The following is a 16,534-nucleotide window of genomic DNA, read 5'->3' as shown; positions in this document are numbered from 1 at the left end:
TAACCCCTTAGCATTACAGGAACTCCATGGGGGTAAATTTATAATAAGAGATACAGACTAACTTTACAAGCTGTATTCAAATTTCTGTTTGAGAATTTTTTTTTTTTTTTGGTGTCTTTGAAGTAATTTTCCAGACCCAGTGGTCCAAGTTGAGTGATTAGCATCAAGAGTTCTTGTCTTGTGCTAACATGACAACCCTTCTAATATCTTCTGTAGAGGTCGTGTATGTTTGTGTACACGTGTGTGTGCACACGTATGTATTTTTTATAAAATTTGAAAAGAGAGGACTTGTGTATAACCAGAATATTTGTCTCTCTAGTTTCTTACAGATAACACTGAACACATAGGAAAAAAATTCAAATTTGATAAAAATGCTCTATCAGAGAGACTTCAGAGAAATGGGAACCTGCATGTATCACTGATGAGGCAATAATTTGCGTGAATACAAAGATGATAGGCCATTAGAAAGAAGCCAATTTCAAAAGGTTATATATTATGTAATTTCTTTTATATGACACACTTAAAAGATAAAATTGTGGTTTGGGAGCAATAATTATCAGGGACAGAGATGGACAGAGAGTGTGAGTAACACGGAGGGTTTTGAGGTGGTGACGTGAATCACCTGCATTCTGAATTTGGAAGTGGTTCCATAAATTTATACTTCTGTTAAAACTTATAGAACTTTACAGCCAAAAACCATAAATTGTATTGTCATTCAATAAGACTATGTTTATATGTTCTGTATCTTGTCAAATGTTTATTCTTTATACACTGATAAAACAAGAGACTATACCAATTAAACTAATAACCCTTTGTGGGTTGGAATGCTTCAGATCAAGACAGGAGACAAAGTGGATCATCTTAATTCCTATCTATTTAATATTGCTTTGATTTTGAACCATGTGATTGAATTACCAATTTGAAAAACACAATTAAATTGAAAAAAAAATCAGATCTCTGACTGTTGCTTCTAATTTTTCCTCCAAAGGTAATCAGATGTTTACTTAATATTTTTAAATTCAGTGGGTGCAATAAAAGGTAAATGTATACAAATTAATTGGAGTCATTTCTTAAGAATTTTCTATTTTATGCATAAGCTTCAGGTAGACGCTCCTGCCCAATAGGCATTCCTGGATCTTTTATCTAGAAACAATTCCTTTTATGATTGAATTATTTGCTTTGAAAAAAAATTTGGGAAAAAAAATAGAATCTATTTCTTTGTTGAAACACTAACACCCACAACCATATGTTTTGGATTATTCTGTAGTTAAACTTCTATTTACTCTCTCGTAACTTCATCTGTGTTTTGTAGTATGCGTGCTAACAGACTACAGAACAGAATGATAGCAATTAAACTGCTTTATCTAGAGAATGGGAAATAATTGATTATTTTTCTACTCACTAGCCCTAGTTGATTGCTTTAGGCTTGCTTAAATTGTCTACATGTGTATCTTATCAAAAAGAACCTATTAATTTCCATTGGTTTCCATCTATTGCTGTCTTCACTGAGAATTAAATAAGCTGACATCAGAACCCACACTGCTAAGAGCTTAAATTTCCCCATGTACTTTCATAATTGGCACCACTATATGTATATACACTTGCTCTTTTGATTGTTAAAAAACAAGTAATTTTTTTTGTCTTTTTGGGGCCACATCCTCAGCACATGGAGGTTCCCAGACTAGGGGTCAAATAGGAGATATAGCTGCCGGCCTACACCACAGCCACAGCAACGCCAGATCCAAGCTGCGTCTGTGACCTACACCAGAGCTCATGGCAACACCTCATCCTTAACCCACTGAGTGAGGCCAGGGATCAAACCCACATCCTCATGGATACTAGTTGGGTTCGTTAACTGCTACGCCATGGTGGGAACTCCAAAAATCAAAATATTTGATTGAATATTTTAGCCAAGGTATTGTTTGAAGGAACATGTTGATTTCCATTTGTGATTATTTTTTTTTTTTTGGTCCCAATTCCTTCTGGAGGAGGAAAAACTTTTCTTTCCATTTTGAAGAAAGATTCCCTGTTCTTTCAAATGTCAATGGATATCAGAGACTTGAACCTAATTTCCATTTTTGAGGACCATGCCACACCAAATAAAGAAATCATACAGATAAGGAAATAGTTTAGTCCACAAAGCCAATTGCTTAAGTGCTACAGTTACATTGCTGTTTTAGGTTTTGGTCTTCAAGCTTTTCAAGATATTCTGAAAAAAAAAATCTAGTCTGCAGATTCCTGTGTATGGCTTTTCACTTGCTTACTTGGGATTTGTAAACATCCATAGAACCTACACACCTGTAGAGAAGAAAAAAAAGGGGGGGTGAATCGTGTTTCCAGATTCCACTTTAAATCGTGGTTTAAAATCATGATTTAAAATGTGGTATATTAATTTATCCTTAACAAACATAGACAGACTGCTTCCACAATACTCTTCATGACTGGAAACAGAGGTTGGAAAAATTTTGTCATGATTTTGCACTCTGTACTAATTAATAGCAATACTTTCAATGTATTATATTAACAAATCAGAGTCATCAAGGAGGACACTAAACGAATGAAGGGTAAGTGACTCATCAATATTTTAGTAGACTAAATCTTGATTCATAAAGCTCCAGCTGTCTCCTTCCTTAGGTAGAAAGATAGTAATATGCTAGATTGTGTATGAGGTCTTATTACAGAGATGTCAGTTTTAGTTTGAAACATAAATATATTTTTATTCATACATTAGTACTTATGGTGATCAATGATAGTGTATCTAGTATACCAGAATTTGTTTTTGATCAGTAGAAAAGCAATTATTCATAAAACTCAAAATAGAGCCAAAGATGTGAAAGAAAAGGAAAGAATTATAGGTTTCGTACAGGGAAGGTAATTTTAATATAGACGAGATTGGTCCAAGTTCTGCCATTTGGATTGATAGATTATCTAGCAGAACTATCATTTCAATAATCTCAATGACAGTAGAGCACTGGATACTTGGTACTGTATTATAAATTAAATTTACTGCAAATGTTATTGCAGAGAATATGGAAAGAGATCTATTATTTGTGTTTGTGAAAGTTTAGATAGGAAAAAATTTAAGATTCTTTGACAAATCATAACAGAAATGATCTATATGATATAACTCTATTGCCAGTTGTCAAAAATTTCACTTTAGCCATTACTTCTTCATCAGTATCCTTGAATTATAGTGACATGATTCCACTTGTGAGAGAAAATATTGTATTAATCAACTTGAATGTTACCCCTGTAAGGTGGTGCTTTGCAATGTTTGGCAATGTTGGATGCAGTTAACTTTTTAGAGAAATGTATAAGCTTCTTTATATTTTATCTAATATTGAGAACTTGTAGTTGGTACAACATAAGGCTGTTGGTAATCCCTGCTGTAATATAAAACTGTAATTATACTGATGTAATTTATTATATTATAAAACTGTAATTATAGCAGATGGAATTTATTATATTAATGCTTACCAATTTCAACTTGCACACATGTCTTTATTAACTCATTAAATACTCTTTCATATCTCAAAAACTATCTGTGATGTAACTAAAATATAGTTTTATATCTATTTCTCTATCAATCTATATTCTTGCTTACCCAATTCTCTTTATTTTACCTAAAAATAAAATTAAAATCAATGTATATTTCTCAGGTATAAGTATGGCTATAAAAATACTCATCCTATTATTATTGTTATTTCTGTACATCATATATGCTGGTCTGTCAGCCACATAAGAGGTGAGTACCTTGAGCATTCAACATTCTGTCTGAAACAAAAAGGAATAAATCAGAAGCTGTCAATCAACTTTACCTTCCTCTGACTATCAACTGAACTTTCTCTTGGATGAATTGACACATACCACCCACAAACTATCTTTCCTGCTAGGCAATAAAGCAACAAAAGCCACAACCACACCACAGTAAATGCTAATGTTTATTGAGAACTTATGCCTGGCCCACTTCAAGAGTTTTAATCTTTCTAATAACCCTCTATGTATATACTAACATTATGTTTGTGTTAAAATGAGTAAGTTGAGGCACAGAAACTAAAATGTATCCCATATAACATAGCTAGAAAGAAGAGACAGGATTCAAAAACTGTACTTTAAAGTGATAAGGTGGGAAAGAAAGTTAAGATTTAACTCTTTGCATCTTCCTTTCCAAGCATGTGAAAACATATGGAGGTCAGACCATAGTCTCCTAAGAGCCTCTTCCATGTTGATGCTTCTGAGAAATTGCAGTGTGTGCATATTGTAGATGGAACAAAAGAACTTTCTAGTTGCTAATATATCTGCCACTTTAAGATGCTGTGTGCTTAAAGAAATCCTGTAGTAAATCTCAGAACAGAATCCTCTTCCAGTTTCTGTTGTGGCACAGCGGAAACGAATCCAGCGAGAAACCATGAGGTTGAGGGTTTGATCCCTGGCCTTGCTCAGTGGGTTAAGGATCCGGCATTGCCATGAGCTGTGGTGTAGGTCACAGACACGGCTCAGATCCCATGTTGATGTGGCTGTGGCATAGGCTGGCAGCTAAACCTCCAATTAGACCCCTAGCCTGGGAACCTCCATATGCTGTGGGTGTGGCCATAAAAAGACAAAAGACAAAAAAATAAAATAAAATAAAATATAAATAAATAAATAAATAAATAAATAAATAAATAAATAAAACAGAATTCTCTAGATACTAGAAAGTTATCTCAATCAAGTTTTCCTTTTACCATTATGATGTTTTCAGATGTCAAGTTTTTGCTCCTAAATGAGTTGTCTCCAAGATTATTAAACTTGAATTTTCAGGGCTTTATTTTCAGTTGAGATCCTGTACAGTTCTCCTTTGATAATCTGTTTTAATTCCATCATCTATGAAGTGTGAGTCTTTTAACTTTATGATTTTCACGTTTACCTTCAGGTCAACCTTTAAAAATTACCATGTTTGCTAAGAATTATTTCTTTTTATTACTTTTACTCCTTTTACCATGAGTTACATTCCTTCTCATTTTCTGGGATCTAATAAATAGACTCATACATTGTTCTTGTCTTAAGAATTTTATAGATTTCCTTTGTCTTGCCCTCTAACTTTAATTTTTTCAGGAAGAAGGACTCTCTTAAGACACCCAGATGTCCTAAATTAAAAAGTGTCATTTGGATGAGAAAATTGTATTATTCAGGGTCCTAATAGTAGTGGAATCATAAAAAGTAGAAAATCACAATCTTTTTTAAAATTAGAGTTTTTACATTTTTTTGTATCCAATCATTTTATCTCCACTAGACATTTTAATTCTACTTTTGATATATCATATGCTTTTGGTAAATGGTCACTATACACAATTTTCTAATTTTCTAAATTTCAGTTTAATTTTGAACTTAATATTTACCTGTTCATGTGTATGCGTGTCCATATATGTCCATGTGTTCTTATCTAACAGTGTGGAAAAAGATGAGCATGACAAAGAGTGATAAATTTAATAATTTCTGGAGCTCACAATTTGATTATGAATTAAACCATCCCAGTTCTTTTAATAAATTTTAAGGAAGTGTCTTCTGTTTTTCTAAAAATGAAAAACGTTGCTCATCATTCCTATACTTAGCTCTTTTCTACAACATATCCTTTATTCAGTGCCCAACTAAACAGATGAATCAATACAAGTAAGGTTTGGGACCTCAAGATGCTTATAAGCTAATGTAAAAGATGTTTAAACAATATCTATTTAAAAAATTTAGTTATTTATATCATATGAAAGAGGTAGGTCAATTTCTGACAAAGTTTCTCATATGTGAAAGAATACATATTTGCAATATAAATTAAGATAAACATTATAAATCATATATTTTTCCCTGTGTAACATGTATAAAAATGTAACACAGGTCGCCATTTCTTAACTCTGACTTTATCATAGATCTTTGGATATTCAGCTATCTCAGGACTTGTAAAACCTCCAAAAATATCTTTGTATCTTATAAATGCATTTCAATTAGAAAAAATATTTATGACCTAAAGAGTATTATGTGGAGATGACAGGTGAAAAATTAGACACATCAAGAGCTGTCAAAACTCCCTAAATATAAAAAAATCATTAGCTTGAGTATCACTCAAAATTGATGAATAGTAAATTATAGTTTAATAAAATACCAAATAGTTTTCTGTATTGTGCTCCCACCATGGATATTAAATGCAACTTAATAGGCAACAATAGAATTTGATTTGGAAAAGAAAGATAGGTAGTTTATTTGGAACAAATGGTTTTGAAAACAAACTCGAGAAGATTTTTGCCTTTCTACTGAGAATTAAAATATTTAGAAACAAAAAATAGCATTTGCCACTTCAAAGTCATGTACTAGTCTTCATAGCTCTTAAACCAGAATATTGCCTGTAATTTATGTAAGACAGGATTATTCTTGCATTTTTAAGTTATGAAAAAAAGGTTCACAAACTGCCATTAATTATTAGCCTATGAGTTAATGGAAATTATGGTCAATAATATTTTGTGAAAAGTGTCCTACCCTTTCATTATTCTTTTGGTATTTTTTAATATTTTATTTTTAATTTTTTTAAATTTTTTTACTGTTATTTCCTCAATACATTTTTTTTCTACTGTACAGCATGGTGACCCAGTTATACAATGGAATACTACTCAGCCATAAAAAAGAACAAGATAATGCCATTTGCAGCAATGTGGATGGAACTAGAGACTCTCATACTGAGTGAAGTAAGTCAGAAAGAGAAAGACAAATACCATATGATACCACTTATATCTGGAATCCAATACATGGCACAAATAAACTTTTCTTTTGGTCTTCAGTATGTTTTGTCAAATTTTAATGTGGCTAGTTCACTTTTTGTTTTATTCTTGTTTTTAAAGACTTTATTTTGTTTTGTGAAGTTTTAGGCTCACAGCAAAATTGAGCAAAAAGTACCAAGATTTCCCATAGCCTCCCTGCTTCCACACATGTGTAACCTCCCCGTCAATAACATCCCCCAACAGAGTGGAATATTTGCTACAATCGATGAACCTATATTGAAATATATCAGTCACCTCAAATCCACAGTTTTCCTTTGGGTTCACTTAGTTTTGTACATTCTATGCCCAACTAAACAGATGAATCAATACAAGTAAGGCAAGTGTATAATGACAAGTATCTATCTTTATAATATCACCAAAAAAAAATCCGTTGCCCTAAATATACTCTTTGTAGCATCTCAGTCAATAGCTCTTGGTATCAAAAGTCTTGCCCTAGACAACCAAGAAAATTTCAGAAGATACTCATATGAGAGTCCTACAATACAGTCCTACAGTTTGATTTTCAGTTAAAAACATGATTTTTTTAAATAGTTGTCTAGGTATAGTCTAGAAATCTCTACCATGTGGTAATGTAGAAGAATATGAAACAGAAGGTAATTTTTAAAGTAAAATTTCAGGACTATTGATTTTAGGGTATTTAATTAGGGATATAGTTTTGGTTTGTATTACTGGCCAGTGAATAAGCATTATGGAGTTAAATCTATAATACTGGATCCTAGAATCTGGCAATATCTTTATCATGAATATTCCCTTGGTTTGTGCGTGAACTTAAAAGGAGTAAATTTTGTCTTTGTTTCTTGGTCCTTTGATTCCTCACAGTGGTAAAGCCCCTTTGTTGTTGGCATGCCTTAATTTAAATGTGTAGCTGTTCTTTTTCTGTTTTCACTGCAGGCTTAAATATCTCTTAAATGCCAATCTTGTTAGAAATCATGGGGAGATGTTTCTTTTGTTTAGTCCCCAAAGTGGTATCTTTTCAACATTATAAAGATGATCTATTTATTCACTCCTCAAATATTTATCGAGCATCTTCTCTGTGTCAGGTATTCTGTGTAAGGCATTTCTGTGTCAGGCATGGTTGTGTGCTTTAGAATGGATGGTGAACAAGATCTGTACCTATGTCTCTAGCATCTCCACCTCACTCAGTCATCCCTTAAAGCGTGACTGAAAATGGATTTTCACTTCTTTCCATGAACCCTATTGCCTCCTGTTCTAGTGCCTTTGCATCCACTTCTCAGTTCCCCTAAGGATCTTGTCCTGTCTTCTTATGCCACTATCTAGGGTACCTATCTCCTACCCTAGTCCTCTTTCAAGTCTCAGTGCAAATGTCACTTCCTCAGGGATTTTTTTTTTTTTTTCCAATCTTCAAATTTCAGAGATTCATGCACTTCCTTTTAGGATTCTTACTTCAGTGGTAAATTTATTGTTCTTTGTGTAGTGATTTGATTAGCAGCTGTCTCCCTCCCCAGCCTCCTGGCTCCTTGATGGCAGGGACTGTTATCTGTTTTGTTCACTTTTATGTTCCTAACACTTAGCACTATGTCTTTCATAAGCCAAGTCTGCCGAGTTGGAGAATTGATGGTTAAAGTAGAAGATTGAAACAGTTCCAAGATGAAAAATAAATATTTATAGGGCATTAAGAAGTCATTTTTAAATTTGTACCTTTGCGAAAGTATATTATGAAGACTGCTTTTGACTTGGATATTGTTTTAGATTTTTTTTTTTTGGTCCTTTAATAACATTTTGTTAAGGAAGCAGAGAGACACCTAACATTATTTTATTGACTTGATTTATTGATATTGTGAATAAATATTGTTATCCACCAATAGAATTTATTCTTTTTCAGTCTAAAACATAATGTCATAATTGACATTATTACTTTGTCATTGAAAACTTCTAGGATTTTTCCAGGTCAGTCCTAGGTTGTTGAAACATATATATATATATTTTAATCTTAATAATTTAAAATTTAACCATATTATTTAATGTTATGTCATTAAATATTTCATATATATAGAACACTGTAATTTTAAAATTCCCTCAATAAATTTATAAGTTTGGTTCTAAAAATGGTGTGGTTGGGGAACCCAGAAAACAACATTGCAAATTTAAAATTTATCCCATAGAAGAGAAGAAGTTGAGAGCAGCACTTGCATAGAGGGTAATGAGAGGTATCCAGAAGTTTAACTGTTTCAGAGAGGAGTTCCCATTGTGGCTCAGCAGAAACGAATCTGAATAGTATCCATGAGGACCTAGGTTTGATCCCTGGCCTTGCTCAGTGAGTTAAGGATCCAGTGTTGCCAGGAACTGTGGTGTAGTTCACAGACATGGCTTGGATCTCAATTGCTGTGGCTATAGTGTAGGCTGGCAGCTGCAGCTCTGATTCAACCCCTAGCCTGGGAACCTACATATGCCATGGGGGCAGCCCTAGAAGGACAAAAAAAAAAAAATGTTTCAGAGAAGTGATGGAGAAACAAACTGAGAAAAAGCCACATTGCTTATCAGCAAGTTACAGGTAAGTTTTCAAAGATCAGTTTTCATGTAGATACAGGGATAAGAATAAGACAGCTAGTATTAAGAGACATGGATGGTCAAGTCAGTCACTAAGTGTAAATTTCAGGGTTCAAGAGTTTGAGAAACAAGAGCAAGCTGAGGATTCGTAGAACTAAAGTCAAGTAGTTTCATTTAAAACAGGGAATTTAAAAAAGCCACTTCCTCAAGTACATGTATGTTTAGTCAATTGTGATACAGAGTCTCTCCTTCTATATTGTCTAGAACTACTTTTATTGAAGAAATGTGTCAAAACTATGGAAGACATTTTGATATTCACTTTTACTGATCTCAGAGCAACATGTGCCTCCATCTCCTGCCATGACAACCCTCTTAGGGTGCTCTCTCCTCTGCCCCTGCCTTATGGGATCCTCCTTCTCACTTGCATTCTACTCTCAACTCTTCTCAGTCTGCACACTATTCCAGAATGAATGTATCTATACCAAAAACTATAATGATGACCTCTCTACAGAAGACACCAGTAGTTATGGTCCCACAATAACTAGTTTTATTAACTCCAGTCACATCCTTCTGAATGTCCCACAAGTTCTTCAAAGGCAAAATTGGAATCTGGACTTAGCATCTCACTCTCATCTCCCACGGGGCAGCCTCATTCAGTGTTCTCTCTCCAGGTAAATTATATCACTTTATTCCTTGTCATTAAGTCCAAATCCTCAATTCCACTTTTACTGCTTTTGTCTTTTTTATTTCTCCCACTAATATGTTACTAGTTGGGAAATCCATTGGATTTGTGCATACTAAATATCTTTAAAATATAATCCCCTTTTCTATGTATTGGAGATTTACAAGCTCTACTCATAATTGACATTCTCTATAGCATAATTTTTCCTTTGCCAGTTGCACTGTTTTTAGTTCAGACTTTTAATTATCTCTTACACCGAATATTTTATTAGCTTCCTAAATAATCTTCCAATCCCTCCCTCCTAGATGTTGCCTCCTAAATACTCTGCTAGAGAAATCTTTCTAATACAACATTATAATCACATAATTTGCTATTTACAGGTCTTTGGAGGATGCACTAAAACTTATTTGCCCAATGTCCTACTGTTTTACATTTTTCCCATCCAATGGACTTCTATATCAGTATTAGATAGAATGTTACAGATCTAGATGAACAAAGGTGAAAATAGGTTTATAATATGTTAACAACAACAAAAAAGGAGACCACAAAATAGTGTACAGACCATGATTCTATTTTTAAATGCATACCCACAATTACATAGATGAAATGCAATCTGTGACATATCAATATGTATGCCTAAGCATATGTAAATTTATATATATTTATAATTTAGCTCATCTAACTCTTCCTGTGTATCTACTCACCTTTCTGCCTACAGCAGGCTCACTAATAGGTGTTCATATCTTTTGTTTTTCTAACATGTGTTATTCACCCAAGCCTGAAATCACAAAGAAAGTCAAGGTCCCTTTTTCCAACCCTATCAACAGCAAATTGCTCACCAGATCCTAGTAATTCTCCATTCTAAATATTTCTAAAATCAGTCTTTTCCTTTCTACCATAATTTCTAACTTTACCTCTGAATGCAGTTTTCCTTGCCCTCCTATCTAAACACAGTCCTGTGTTTTCCTGTTTGCGCCCATAAATTCCCCGGCTTTGTTGTTTCACTTATCATACAGTCACTTGTTCTTTTTGCTTCTGTTTTTTCTTTTACTACCTGCAAGGAATTTGATGCTGTTGGCTACATCTGATATGGGGCTAACCTCAGTTCGGTGCCTGATACATGCAAAGCATTTAATCATCATTTGTAGAAATACTGATAATACACAATGCTGGGCACATGGAAATTGCTTATGGTAATTACATGGACCAAGTGTTTTGATAAATGCTTTTTGCTTTAAGTAAATACATGATGTACATTAATTGCAGTGTGTACAAAGATAAACTCTACTTATTTAAAATCTATTGGCAGGGGAAAAAAAAGGGAAAACATGTGGTGTTGTTGCTTCATATAGAGGTTGATTTGAGCAGTAAGAAAGAGATTGGTTGAGAAGAAATTTGGCTGCTTCTGCTGGAAGAGAAAGAGGGGAGAGTACAAAATCTTAAGTATCTGAGTCACCCGGTGCAAATGATGCCAGAGATGGCGTAGCTGGGGAGAGATTGAAAGCGGTATATATTAGTGACTCTCTGGGGATTAATGGTAGATGTAAAGGAATCCATATTTTACCTTATGAGCATAGCTCTTCTCTGTTTTTTTTACTGGCTTCAGTGAAATTGCATCTCTAGTTTCCAAGTTAATATAAATATTCCTACTTAATACTTCAAACAAACGTTCTATTTTTAGGTTGATTTCTATAATGAAAAATGCATACTCATTGCAAAAACCAGATCACACGAACTGACCACAAAACTGAAAGAAGGATATTGTTGGTAGGACTGCTATTGAGATTTAAAGAAATAAGGAAAGAAAGAGTAGGAATGTGCCCTATGCTGACAAAGAAAGGGCTGAGGTGATCAAAGTGATATTCAGAGAGAGTGCAGTGTTTAGGGGACCCTAGGATAGGAATACTTACATACATGCAGTATGTCCCCACTCTGGTAAGCCTGGGGAAGCCAGCAGTGCATCAGAGAGGTAAGATCACTACCCCTGTGCAGTCTACACACAGAATTGAAATTGGTGTGGCGGGAAGCAGTGTAGTCATGTAGAAGTTTACAAGCTCTGTGAGTAGGAACTTCAAGATTTGCCTGTACCTATTATTGGTACTAATATAGACAAAATTAAAACCATAATTATGTCTAATCAGGGTGCTCAGATAATGATGATATTTAAATTATATTGTTGGGAGTCCCATCGTGGCTCAGCAGTTAACAAACCTAAATAGTATCTATGGGGACGTGGGTTTGATCCCTGGCATCACTCAGTGGGTTAAGAATCTGGCATTGCCACGAGCTGTAGTGTAGATCACAGATGTGGCTTGGAGCCCATGTTGCTGTGGCTGTGGTATAGGCCAGTGGCTGCAGCTCTGATTCAACCCCTAGCCTGGGAAACTTCCATATGCCACAGATGTGACCTTAAAAAGACAGACAGACAGAAAGACAGAAAGGAAGGAAGGAAGGAAGGAAGAAAGAGGAAGGAAAGGAATTTTACTGACATATAGATATACTAAAAGAAAGTACATTAGATTGAGAAGGAATTTTAGATTAGAAAATAAATTTTGTAGTACATTCAAATTTTAAGACAATTATAAAATCTAACTGTCTATCTAGGGTGTGTGTATATATATCTAACATGAACTAGAATAAACAATACATGATATATATTATGGCATATATGTTATAAATTATATTTATGTAAAATTATATTTAGGAAAATATGTGGAAGATTACATCTCAAAATGTTGTTGTAGATGCTGTCTCTGAATTTTTTTTCTTATGATTTATCTGGAATCTGATTTTTTTGAAAAAAATGAACATATCTTCCTTGCATAACAATGTCATTACAAAAATAAATCTGTTGATGACCAAAACATTTCTGTGGATATTGAGTCTAAAATTATATTGATAGAAATGGTGTTATGTTCATATGGTTAGACATTTCTGTAATCAATTCATAATATCAATCCATAGAACTTATTTCTCATGATGTTTCTCGGAATTACTTTTTTTATAAAATAGAGCTTAGTCAAATGAGGAAGTCCTTGGCTTCCATGTAATTTAAGTTCTCACATTTAGTTCTGCCTTCTTTACAAAGTACATAATTTTTCAACTTTTACCCATAAACACACATGTAAAATAAAAATCACAATGTTATATCTAAAATTTATTTATAAGACTACTATAAGGAAGACATGAGGAAATTCCAAAAGTACTGAGTTACTGAGAAGGAACTGGCTGTATAAGTTCAAAGTGTTTTTTCATATACTAGGTGGATTTAAAGGAGGAAAAAATATGGGTTTGACATGTTCTTGAACAATTGTTCAAATGTCTTGGGTTTGGCAAAGTTAAAACTGCATTTTCGCAGTCCCCTTTTTCTTGTAATTTACAAAACCATGTATACTTCAAGGGAAATTTAACCCATATGCTCTGATTCATTTGCACTTAACTTGTCATAATGTTGTTCATGAAAGTCATCTTGTGTCCAAGAAAGTTTGTGAGATGATTTTTAATAAGTCCCCATCTTCCCCTGTTCTAAGAAGCTGCATTTTGGCATAAGTTAGGCAAATGGGGATCACAAAAAGTTGAAACTTGAAATCTATGTATTTCAAATGAATTCATACTTGGGCAAAATTTTATCTTCTATTTGTTTTTGTGTTGTAGTAGGAAAGCTAATAGCATTCATCTAAAGACCAAGTCTACACAGCTTTTGTTGTTTTAAAATCAGTTCGTAGGAATACTCTTAAAAGAGTTTTGTATTTAATAAATAGGTTCTCCCAAATAAGTGATGTGACATCTCCAGAGATAAAATATTATATTTCTACAAAGAAAAATTAAAGAACAGATGCTACATTTATGAGAACCTTTGTCAGTTATCATTCTTTAGAGCTAAAAGGCAGCCATCAATAATGAGTCTAACACAAAGGGAGGGAGAACCAAGACTCAAAGAATAACACCTCTAAAAGTCACAATTGCTTATCCTGTATAGGATTGGTTTCTATGCCTCTCAGATAAGATAAAACTATAAGGCACAGAGAATCTTAAAAGATTTAAAGTCAACTCACATAGAGGCATTTGAATATATACTCATGTCAAGACATTTCAGATATATTATTTTAAATGTAAATAAATAGTTAAAAACTATTTATTGTCATTTTTATGACCAGTGCTTCTAAGTATTCTTCCAGCTACATAATACCAGAATTTCACATTGTGGTTGAACAATCGCAGCACCCCAGGTATTTCAAGGACACATTAGGAATCCGTAATGCGAAAAGCAGAATGTACTGCACAGTTTGGAAGATTGTGATGCCATTAAAAACTCCCCAGGAAGAGTGAACTAAGGTCCAGTGTAAGGCTAAGATTGTGAAAGCTCAAGTTTTAAACCACACTAAAACTTTCAGCCTACGTCTATTTAAATTAATGTCAGATCACCAATCTCCAGGGAGAATGGATGCCTATTTGCTGTGCTGTGAATTATTTTAAAGCAGAAATGTTGTATATTCTCCACTGAATGTTTATATGCACATCTGGATATATGCAGAAAATGAATGTAATTAATGGACTATGCAAAATAAATGACTGTATTTGAAATACCACTCTTTGATTCTGGGTGAATGAGTTTGTGGTTACAGAATCAGGGTCTCCATAAGACAGACATACATTCACAAACACACACACACCCCATTCCACAAACGACCAATTCCACTAATAAGTGAAGAATTTAGGCCCTTGGACCAGTTTGAGGCTGTTGATTAATTTCATCTGTCCTGTCATAGATATTTGCAAATGGAGAACTCATCATACAGCTTTTGAATATGTTTTCAAAATATTGCAGTAATTAGTAATTACAAGAAAGATAACATTTTACATACTATATCATTTATGTAAACAAATCAGTTTTATGGATGGAATCATCTCTTGTCTAGTAATTAATCTTCAAAAAACTTTGTATGATCTTTATACACTCAAATTTCTCTCTCTCTCTTTCTCTCTCTCTATCTATCAATCATACTATCATCATTTGAGGGTGATGCTAACATTGTCTCAAGAATAATATTAGATCTTGGGTGGGAAAGGGGCAGAATTCATTTACAGAATAAACAATCCAAATCTTGGGATTATGGTGTTCACTTGTTCTGTGAAAGCTCCAGTTATGTTTAAAGCTTTGGATGCCTACACAAATCAAGAACTGACTTTATCTTGGAATAAAGTTGTGGTTGCCTCGACTAAACATTTTTGTTTTTTTGTTTTTTAACAGTCCATTCATTATTGTTATTCTGAAAAATATACTGAAAAATAATGTAACATTAAACATTATTTTTGTAGTTTTCATAACAGTAAACAGCGCTGAAAAAACTTGATCCCAGGATTATTCTTTTGTTTAGCAAAAGATATATTCTTCCATGTTTTTCAAAACCCTCTTTCCAGAGCATGATGTTAAATGGGGAGAAGTTTCTATTTTCTGGATAATCTGAAAACTTCTTATTCAAGGCTTATTTTTAGAGAGTTTGGAATAAAATATGATGCTGATGAGAATTTATGGTTAGTGAATGTATTAACATGTTTTCAGTATGTATTTAAATTGTGTGCAACTGTATTCATCAAACCATTATTTTATACCAGTGGAATTATTAATTAAAAAATGCATATGAAATATCTCCCCATTAATCACTGCCTCTTCTGGACCCCTACTTACTTTACAAATATTCCTTTTAAGGTAACTATCACTGTGCACTGTTGTTAGTCACTTGTGCATTTTTTTAGCTAGCTCGACTGTAAGGACAAGTGCATTACTCATCTTTACCTTGCCACTGCTTGGTGTAGAGCCTGACACAAGATTAGGCTCATTAAATGTTCGTGGAACTAATCCATTGACACATGTCCTGGATTCTGTCTTAAACTGGCATTAACACTCTCTGCTCATCACCATACCCTGAAAGTAAAACTGTACATTCAAAATGTGTGACATCCTGGAACAAGCTCTATGGTTTCCACAGTTTGTTTTAACGGTTTAGTATTTAAGTCCCAATTGTCTTAATGTTTGAAATCAATTTCAACATGCTGATAGTAATATCCTAGCAATAAATTCCAGATACCTTACTTACATCCAGTGTTTGAACAGTGGGCAAATGGTTTCCATACTCCTCTGTTATATGTTAGTGGATGGGCTAATGACGCTATTAGCTTTGAATAGACAGACGTATGCTGACTTAAGCCCACAGTTAAAAAGCATTTAAACTTTGTGCATGGGTGTGTGTATGTGTGTGCACATGCAAAGGAACTGTGCCCACTACACAATTGCACACGTAATTCCAGTTTATTATATCAATATGAGTTCTAGGAGTATGACACTATAAGAATATTTATGGCTAACAGCTTTGGGTGTTTTTTTTTTTTTTTTTTCTGCCAAAATGTGTTTGCTTGTTCAAATTCCTTTCCAGTGAAGAATAAGATTATAAAAGTAAAGCCATGGAAATGGAATTAGTGATGAAATAAGGTTAGAGAAAAAGAGATTTAGAGAAAAATCAGCATTAGCTCTTTTTTAAAT

The sequence above is a fragment of the Sus scrofa genome, chromosome 4 (assembly GCF_054392235.1).
Source record: "Sus scrofa isolate SSC_HxYL_T2T_F1_AM1 chromosome 4, Sscrofa_HxYL_maternal_Yorkshire_Landrace_v2.0, whole genome shotgun sequence".
In the NCBI taxonomy this organism is placed as follows: domain Eukaryota; kingdom Metazoa; phylum Chordata; class Mammalia; order Artiodactyla; family Suidae; genus Sus; species Sus scrofa.
Note: the sequence above shows the minus strand (reverse complement) of the source record.